Source organism: Cottoperca gobio, chromosome 9, assembly GCF_900634415.1.
Source record: "Cottoperca gobio chromosome 9, fCotGob3.1, whole genome shotgun sequence".
In the NCBI taxonomy this organism is placed as follows: domain Eukaryota; kingdom Metazoa; phylum Chordata; class Actinopteri; order Perciformes; family Bovichtidae; genus Cottoperca; species Cottoperca gobio.
The window spans coordinates 11569406-11580381 of NC_041363.1; positions in this window are offsets into that span (position 1 = coordinate 11569406).

Sequence of the window (10976 nt, forward strand, 5' to 3'; positions counted from 1 at the left end):
GGAGTGAGGCGGGATTCCTTTACGATCACGTTTGTGCAAGTGGCACCTGGACACAAAATGTAGTGTACTTACCCAGAATTCACATCTAGAAATGTGCAACCACATTTGTGCAGTGCAAAAGACAACAAATTATATTTAACACAACAACACATACAGAGAAAAACATACAGTAATGCCATGTCTGGCCTCTGACTGAGATGCATAGAGAAAGAGTGCATTATATTTCAGCATTGTCAAATAGCTAGGAACCTTTCTTCACAATTTATATCCAGAGAAACAACAGGAATTCATTAAAAAACAAACATGTCAGCAAAAGTCTGTGAGCGCCAGACAGTAACCAGATAACACTAGTTTTTTCCCAGAAAGGCACCAAGTCTGTCTGCTCCTCTCAGCGAATCAGACAGACAATAAAACAGACAATCTGCCAAACCTCTTCCTCCAGACAGACAAACAGACAGAGGAAAGGTTGCAGATCAGTCCTGCTCACACTCCCTTTGTTGAGACTCAGATCAAACACATACTGTAGCCAGCTCTAGTCCCGGTCACCCTGAAACACACATACACATACACGCACACACGCACACCACACACCAAACCCCATCTGTTACTCTTGACTGTTGTCGCGTCAGCACCAAAAACAACCGAGCGCAGCTCCTTTTGTGACGCTCGCTGTCCCTTTGCGGCAGAAATACTTGTCAAGATTTACACTTCGCAGAATGCAAGGGATTAATTAGTCTGTCATGGCTGCTACTGCACATTCACTATTTACTTTACGCCAGCAATTTTACGGCACTTGTGTTGTGTTTTTAAGATGCAGTGATGCGGGCTGTCATACCATGACACTGCAAAATAATATTTATTTTAGACTGAAAGGGCATTTAGCACACAAACTGTTGACTTTAGGAGAAAACTGTAGCTTGGTCTCTTTAACGTAGAACATGTTGAGAGAAAGTGAGGATATTACATGTGTACATATACTCCACCATTCACACACACACACAAGTTTATGTATCGTTGTAACAGAATACATGCCTAACCCTTAAGGTAGGACGACGCGTCTTGGAACTAGTTTGTGAGACATTGCAGAAGTTACAGAAATGGTTGGACAGAGAGATTAGGGGGTTTCCAAAGTCATTCGACCATCCGACAAGCAGTACTGATGGAGTATACTGGCTCCTTTACACTTTACCCTCATGTAAGCCTCACCCAAACCAAAGACCTAACCTTAAACATTAGTTGCATCACGTACTGTACATCTAAATACTGGATCCAACCTAAAGCATTTTAAATGTCCTCTTCTCTGAGGATTTTACAAATGTTCCTATGCTTGTGAGGACATTTGATCCACACACACAAACCCACACACAGGGAGCAGGACCTTCTTTGTCAGGTCTGTGAAGACAGATGCATTAGCTGGTAAGCACAAAGCAGGGAAGTGTAGGACAAGTCACAGAAACAGACAGAGTCACCTCAAGGGTACGGTGAATCAGAGGGTGACAGCAGAGGCCAAAGTCCTCTGTTAGGACACCCGGAAATAGACAAAACAAGCAGAAGGGGTCAGCTACAATGTACAACCAGAAAGCACTGTAGTACACATGCTACATTCGATCCTTGTATATTCTAGGCATGCATGTGCACTACGCACAACCTTCATCTGTGAGAAATATTTGCAATAAAAAATGCTCAGTAACAGTCTGTGTATGAGGAGGGGAGCATGTACGTGTTTATGTGTGTATGTGACGCACAGCGGCATCATCAGTAGAGTTTGTGGTGAGTTACAGAGCGTGTCAGCTTAAAAGAATAATTGGATTAAGTAGCAGACGGCTATTGATGACAGGGAGAGAGGGGTGGAGGAGGAAGAAGAGGAGGAGGGAGACAGAGTGAGGCAGAGGGGGAGAGAGGTGCTGATAAGAGTAACAGGCCATTTGCTGCGGAGCCTCTGGGAGCCTCAGGGCAGCGAACAGACACACAGAGGGAACTCAAACTGTTACGCTGTAGATTAGAGGGATAAAGGGATAACACTCATAGTCTCTGGACAACTAACTAGGAGCCTCTTGGTATGTGGGTATACTTTACATCAAACTCCAAGACAAGCATAAGACAACCACTATGAGTCATGTACAGCAGAAAAGAAAAAGGACATCATTTTGTCTCTGTTTGCTTTCAAACCTTCCCAATGGTCTTTGGAGTAGGGCCACTCTGGAGGATGTTACCTCTCCACATTCACAGTTTATCATTTACAGTGTCAACTGCAGAGCTGAGGATAAAACTGTGGACAGAGAGGAGTGCAAGTCAGAGGAAGGCTTCATATTAAAGAAACAGGAGTGTGTGAGTGAGAGAAGTGGAAGAATGATTAGAGAGTAACCCACTGAGAAAGGGGCACTGATGAAACAGGACATAACAGAAGGCTTCACTTGGGTTTCATTTGTCACAAGCATCATTTGTTGCATGTTGACACAGATGACCTCAGGTGGATCAGAGAAATGGACCACAGTTTGAGAGACACTTATTAAAGTATTGCAACAGAAAAGAAAATGTGCTTCAATGAGAATGTAAATTTAATTAAAATACATATTTGATATGTCAAGGTTACCCCCTTTTTGCAGGTGACAGTCAAGCACTATCAAAATACTGTTGCATTAAATTACAAATGTGCATGTTTTGCTTGATACTGTAGCTACATTATAATCAACACAATGTATATTTCTGCTATATGACAATATAACTTATTTTCTTTTTCTTCATCCCCCACAAAAAGACATTGTTGCATCCACATGAAGGTGACTACAGCTGCCCTACAGGATTTCACACTCACAACACATTCTGTTGTATTGCCAGTCAACAATTTACAACAGGCTCACCAGAGACGATTACAGTCCACCTCAGATCAGACCATCTGTTTTAAAATCACCCACAATAAAAAAGCACGGATAACACAGTAAAATACAGAAGCAGCCCACAACAATATGAGATAAAAACACATCACGCATGTCCCGATCGATTAGCCTTTCTGCAGTTACCCATACAGAAACATATGTAAGCGACTTTATAATATGTAAATCTTGTCGTCGTGCCACCATCTGGCAGATTGAGAGACGTTTTGACAACAAGAATTCAAAAAAGAACCTGTAAAACATTTGCACAGAAAATTACAAAGCAAAATGTGCTGAATTAATAGTTAAAGGAAGGTTTTACTAATTGATAATGTCTGAACATGAATTGGCCTGTAGGTTGTGCATACTATAGGCCCACTTTCTGCAAGATGATTGCATTTTATATAACACAGCCAAAGATAGACAGGGAAGAGGGAGGGAGAGAGAATACAACATGCAGCCACAGGTTCATAACTGAAATCAATACAAGGCCAGAAATGTGGGAAAATGCCATTAACAAAATCAGCATGAAGATATTAAAAGTCTTGGCAGGGCTGATTATGAGTAAACATGTATAACTGGCTGAGCTGCCGGCAGGTTTTCAAAAAACCTCCAGCAGAGTGCACAGAGCTTTCATTAGAATAAGCCCTCCACAGGGAGAGGAACAGCGCTCTGCTTCTCAATGGACCTGCACCGCCTCAATAACTCACACTCCCTCTGTGAGAACAGTGAGAACAATAAGGAACAACGAAGCAGTGATATACAAATATACTGTAGCATTAAGAACCAAGCACCGTCCTCGAAAACACCTATTCATCAGTCCAGTTTGTTTTAGCGTGTACTGCATCAGCTTCTCTTTAAAACGTCGACCTTTCCGTCCATTATCTCCAAGTGCAGGAGAAACATCAAGTAATCAAAGCTCTCAGGCCATACGTCAAACTAGGCCAATGCCTGGCAAGTTCCTTGTGAAAGGCTGACACAGTATCTAAACTAAATGGAACCCTACTAAATTATTCAACTCCGAAGGAAAAGAAAATCAAGTGGAGTTATACTGTAACAGGACAGCAACATTACTGAGGTGCTGAACAGTAAAGAGCCTTTCTCAGAATCCCATAAGGCACCCGATTTATCTCTTCTCCAGTTCTTATTTCAACACGACTTAACTGAACACATCACAGAGGATGTGGCCCTAATGTGAAAAACTAAAACGGTGATTAAAGTGAGAGGACAGTACACAATAGGCCACATGAACGGAGTGTCCATCAGCTAAACAGGAGCTTTAAAAAGAGCATAAAGGTTACAAACTGGGAGAGATGAAGCACGTATAGAATATATTGCACTACGGCGGGGTATTGTTTGCCAATTTTCAATACTATTAATGATACGATACTTGAGTTTTAGTACCCATACTAAACTAATACTTCTCTTGATAGCATACTTTGAGAAACGTAAACCTGTTTTTACCAGCTCAACTTCTGAAACATTAAATTATGTCTAAACACAAGCAGCATACAAGAAAGTAGCTGATTTAAGTGATTTATTCGACTAGTTTTATTCACAGACACTCTTAGTCAATACAAAAGCTACTGATGTTTGATACTTAGTCCTAATTCTGTATCCTGAACCTAACTCTGCAGTATAGCACAAACAGACTGGGCAATATGTCAACACTATTTATCAACTTTCAGTGGATTCTGTTGCTCCCAGAATGCTGGCATGCCATCTAAAAGCACACGCAGTGGCAGTTATATGCCAGCTTTGTTTGGTTGAATGTAAAAAAGCAAAGCCATCTTCTTTACTGTAGTATTGCAGAATCTCGATGTTAAAGGGGGTTACTATTAGACGCGGTTCATCCATTGAAGGGCAGGGTTGTTCCAAATGCAGTGAAAAACAATGGTAGTCATCCAGATACATTATTGATTTCAAACCCGGGCTAAGTGCATAATATAGCTCACCTTAGTTTTGATGATTTGACTGCCCACGGCACCGTGGGTGCTTTTAGTACACGTAAGAGTAGCTGCATCTTTCTATGTTCCTATGAGCAAAGACATTACTGACAATGTGTCAAATGGAATGAGACCAAAAGAAATCCCAAACCATGAATATACACATGCTGCTTTATGTTGTGATATTGTTCAACAAGTTAAATTAAAAAGCGCTTTAATGCATTATAAAAAAAGACATCCTGTAACCCCGCTAAAAACAAGAACTAAATAAAACATCACTCTTTGAATCATTTGAGTGAGAGGATTTACATGTAAGCAGGTGTAAATGAGTGCAGATATAGAAGAGGAGACTTCTTATACAATATGAAAGTGAGTTAAGAAACAACTGAGTGGAAATGAGCAGGAGAGCTATGCAGCTCTGATAAATAATGCATGGCAGAGAGCTGGCAGCAACCATTCTGAGCTCCATCAGCAGACGAGAGGCACAGGTGGACCCGCCAGGTGGGATGAAAGGGAAGGATGCTGCAGTCACCTCCACCTATCACCTCTAAACTGTTTTTTTCTTTCTCTGTCTAACTCTCCACCTGGGCTCGAGCTCACTCTCTAACTGAGCATGTGCAGAGTCACGCTCTTCATCCTTTACTGTCCACTCTGCCTCCATCTGTGTACAATGGGAGGCCCTGCAGCAGTAATACCTTGAGGGCACATACAGGGGATGAGAGGTGATGATTCATGGTAGGCTAATGGACATTTTTAGGCTGTAATTTGTAGTGTTGTTAACACAGCTATAATCAGTACATGTATATCAACAGTGGCTTAAATGAATATGAGTATGTACAAAGGGTCACATCACAAGTGACAAACCCACCCGACTCTGCAGCTCGTTCATTTAGCTACAAAAGAGCCAGATATTCCTTTCTGGAGTTGGTGGAGGCCAAAAACAGAGCTAAAATAAGAATTAATATTTGACCCTAGTTTGCAACATTGATACAAACACATCTGCAAATGAATCCTTAGGTTTCTGCGTATCTGCTGGATGTGTTAACTGGCCTCTTATACCCTACAAACACAGCTTTTTAAATGGTCACTGTGTGGCTGCTTTTTAAGCGGGAATAGTAGGAATAGTAGACCCCTCTGCAGAATTGCCTGAAACGTTAAATAACAGACTTTAAAGTAGTATGTCAGGCCTTTTGCATTGGTTTTCATTATGCAGTATAATAAGGTTTTCCTGTTATTTTGTCCAACCTGTCTGAGTCATCCTGGTCCCACCCTCTGCTCTGAGCCTGTGGAGGTCAAAGGTCATTAAAGCAGAAAGCTTAACATCACAGCACACAGAGGACAGAGCGCTTTGATGTTCTCTGCAGTGGAGAGAAAGTACAACCTCTTCTGATCTTCAGCTCTGTTTGTACCTTTTTTGTCTTCCTCAGAGAATACTTATCGGGGGACTGTCGAGGCGCCAAGTGGAGGAGTCTGTTTTAACAAAAGGACCTTTCAAGAGCGTGGGTATCAGTGCCTACTGACACCAGTATAGTAGATGTAAACATTTATAGGACTGCAGCAACAATCTGTTAATGTTAGTAATCTGGATTCATCTCTTGTTATTTTTCTTTGGTGGTAAAAGATAAAACAGAAAAACCCAACAAAGGATTATTTGATTCTAAGCAACTACAATGAAACTTCAGTGATCTACAGTGTTTACTGTAGTTGGAGCACTCTGAAGTTGAACTGTGACATGACAAAGAGCGAACAATGTTTTCATGTTTTCTGTGAACCCCTAGGACTTGTGACGTTTGCACTGAAGCTTTGAAAAAGACAGAAGAGATGAAAAGAAAGAGAAGAAACAGAAATGGAGGGTATAACGGTGAGAGAAGCCAATTTAAATTTCTTTATGTGTTTTATCAATGACACATAGTTGCACTCCCGGCCCCTCCCTCCTATTTTTCTCCTCTTTCCATTGAAAACCGTTACTCTTCCATCCCAGACTATTTTTACCCAACATTTCATTACCATAATAAAACACATGCATGAAAAAAAGATAAACTGAAAGAGACAGCGCAGCCAAAAACCTGGATTTGTGAGGCTTATTTTCATCTTTCTTTCTTGTCTTCTATTCTTTTATGTTACTCTTTTCTTTTCGCTCAGAGAAATGGAAAGAGACATGCCTTTTCTTTCAGCCTGTGCCTCATTATGGTGCTTTTCAGGTCTGCTCCATTGTATGGGACCAGCCTAGAGCCGCGCACAAGCAGCCGGTGGATTACCCGGACTCGCGTCAACACTTCGACAGAACCACCAACCACTCCAGTAAACGCCCCAGCCAAGTGTAGCATGAACGTTACATGCTTTAATAAGTGTAGCCAAAGAACCATGCCAAGACTAAACCAACAGGAACAGCTGCTGTGCCGCAGACATTAGTGTGGACAATACATCTAGGTCTTTAAACCAGGGCACGGCTATCATAATAGTGGACAGAATGTATTACTGTCCACTGATAATCAGCATGCAGTGTGTAGTCTAGCCACACAGAGCATCACGTCTCAAGCTGAACGCCAACATGATTAGATGTTCAGAAGTGATGGAAGTAATTTTTTTGTCACTGAAAAGCCTGAGGTCACAGAAACACAGTATGCAGTGTCTCTCTGCTTAACATTTGGCCTGTAATAACAATTTCTCAAACGATACATGTTGAAATAAATGCATTATGAACTAAATGAGATAAACACTAAATAAAAATAAGAAATTGTTCACATTAATTGTTATTGCTTGAATATGCCATTAACTTGTTCTAAACTTTATTTATTTGTATGAAATTACAATAGAGCTTATCACACAATAGCTGTAATATATATATGAATATTCACAATAGAGTTAATGACTATGTGAAATGTGAGGGGTGTCTCTTGCAAACCCACATATAATTATCACCTGCTCTACGAAGCCCTGCAGCTTCTGTTGGATGCTGTTCATCGTTTTGGCTTTACAGCCTGAAACTTTTATGTTTTGGTTCAGTGTCTGATCAACCTCAAAGCTCTAAAAACCGGGGGTGGAGACTAAAAACAGAGATGAAAAAGAAAGTGAATATTAGACATTCATCAGGTGTAAATAAAAACAACTCCAAATGAATGCTAATGTTGCTCCGTGTCTGATTTATATGTAACCATTTGCTAACAAGTTTGTAATAATATGTTGTGTTGAAAGCGTGTTTCCACTGCCCCCAAGTGGCCAACAAAACCCTGTTAATGCAGGTTTAATATGCAAAACACACACACACACACACACACATACACACAAACACACACACACAGATGGTTGAACAATGAAGATGCCCTTGGCTGCATCTTATGTGTGTATTTGTGTGTGTGCTTGTTCATGAGTGTATTCACTGTATGCGTGTGGTCAGCAGTTGGTGGTTATGTATCAGACCTGTACCCTTGCCTTCTCCAGACAGAAAGATGTATGCTCATCAACAGAATCATTTTACTCACAAAGTAGGATTCAAAGAAAGCTGAAGTCTGTGCAGGAGACTACAATATCTACACATTAATGTTAGCAGCATTTCTTGTAAAAGAGGAGAAAAGATGGCACACATTTTTACAACCATAAAAGACACACAGAGATATGAACAAGACAGAAAGGGATAGGAAAAAGAAAAGTGCTATTATAACTGGCAGATGTGTGTTATTTAGCTGGCAAGGAAAAGCTGATTTGGTTGACGTTAAGAGCTTGAGAAAAAATGTCTCCCTCATCTACCTCTTGCTCTCTCTCTCTCCCTCTCTCTCTTTCTTCCCCCCTCTTTTATCTTTCTTTGCCTCCTGTTGTTGCTGACTCAGCCCTCAGGGAGACTCCTCCTTGAGGCCAGCTCTGGCTTGGTTTCAGTGTGGCTGGAGTCCTGCAGCTGAGGGTTAAGGTGTGTTTGTGTGCGCACACTACAGTACATGTACATCCAAATGTGCCATAGCACTAAGGATTGCTTTATAAAATTACAGAAAATGTTTTATCAATGGGGATTACAGTGAAGCGTGAGAGGAGTGAGAGGAGAAGGATGTCAATGTGAACATCTTTGCCCTTCCTTGAGCCATTCCATCGTTCATGTCTACCGTTCAATTAGACAGGACAGTGCTACAGCTGTTTCAACCTTTGCAACACGCTAGACTTTCAAAGGCCAAAAGCCGCATTGTCCGACAAAAAAAGCAAATATCTATACTGATATTTATACTGCAGCATTTAGTGTTGTTGTGTGCTGTATTCCCTGAATATTTATACTAGACCTCTGCTGATGTGCATCTCTGTGGCCTAAGTGTTTGTACTAACTACAGTAAGACAACATGACTGAAGATGAGTTTGAGATGCAAGGCAACATAGATTTGTTAGGGATTCACATGTTTGGAATTGACTCAGTATCAAAAGACACAGAAAGTTTAAACGTACAACACATTATAGTGGCAACTAATGATTATTTTCCCAGATCCCAAGGTGACATGTTCTTACTGCTTGCAAACCAGAGCCGCTAAAAGTATTACATTTACACTGAAAACAGATAAATGTAGCAACTAGCAAGTAACACATTTGAAAAGCTGAAACCACGTTTAGCATTTCTGGTTGATAAACGATTTACAACATTGCTCAAGTATCAAAATTATGAATGCATAATTCGTATAAATGTATAACTAAGACAGGAAAATGGTGATACTGCACATATAGCTCTCAAAACATATTTGTCTCAAAACATAAGACATTAACACACACACTCCTTTTACACTTCCATCTATCCGCAGTATTGACACACTGAGACACCTCAATCACAAACACACGCGCACATGCATAAGCACACACACACAGCTGTTGAAAAGCCATTTTCAATGCACTCATGAAGAGGGCACGCTGAGTTCCTCACTGCAGCTCTTCCCTGATTCTGTAGTCAGCACTAATGGCACGTGGCTTAAACCTACACCCATGTGCACAGTAGGACAGGAGCAAAGACACACACGCACACACATACACCCCTTGTACATGCCTTTACATACACCCTTGCTGCTCTGCACATGCCTGCACAAATGACCTGCACATACACAAAGAGGTCCATGTTAAGAAACGTTCACTTGCTCATATGGTACACAGTTATACACAGCAGGCGAGCTGAATGCATCTAAAAATAGCACCCTATTGGCACCCCCACTGTCATCATTATTCCTTTCATCGTCCTTATCAGCAGTGTGGGGCTCATTCAGTTGGTGGACAGTCAAGCCGCTTTCATGGAGCTTTCCTCGCCTCCCCATCGACACCAACATCACCATACCCTCCACATAACCTCTTTTCAATTATTTTCCTCCATCTCTCCTCTCTGATATTTCCATCTTTGCGTCCCTAAGTCACTTTCCCTCTCTTCCTTTTCCTCTTCTTCCTCTCTCTCTGCCTACTTGGTGTGAAGCACTGATGAGTGACACCCACCAAAGTGTGGAGAAAAGGAGATGAAGGAGGACAGGAGGGCACATCCCAGAGGAGAGCCTTTATCTTGGCAGAATAGGCCCACTGATACAGAAGATGTAATGCCATCAACCATAACTAACAACAGATGAAACTAGGTAAAAATGAGGGAAAGAGAGAATCTCCACAGTGCTCATCTTTTACACCTTGCAGTTAAAACCTCTGCAGTAGATAGTAAACCGCTTTCATTTCTGCACCAAGAGAGGTTTCTATTGGAAAACGCTGCTTCATCGGGTGTCTATCACTGCAATACATGATCTCTAAATCCTGCATCTAACAAGTACTTCCATTAGGGGTTAATCTGCTGATTATTTTCTCAATTAAATGATTAATCTTAGAGTCAAAATAATTGTCAGAAAATAGTAAAAGTGCAAATTCCAACAAATTAATTTGACGTTTTTTCTTGTTTTATCCAAACAACGTACTGGAACGAGGTAATATTAGATAGTTACATTTACAATTACAATTTGATTATTAAAATAGCTGCCGATTCATTTTGTGTGACCAATTGTTTCAACTCTAAACCTGAGAATGAAGCACTGAGGCTATTAAAATAAGCAAAAAACTCAAATAAAAGTAACATTAAAATTGTCCTCCACTATCTAGTAATGCAGGACTTAATAGTCCCATGACTATGTATATATGTATGTATGTAGTGTATGACTTGTTGGGATGC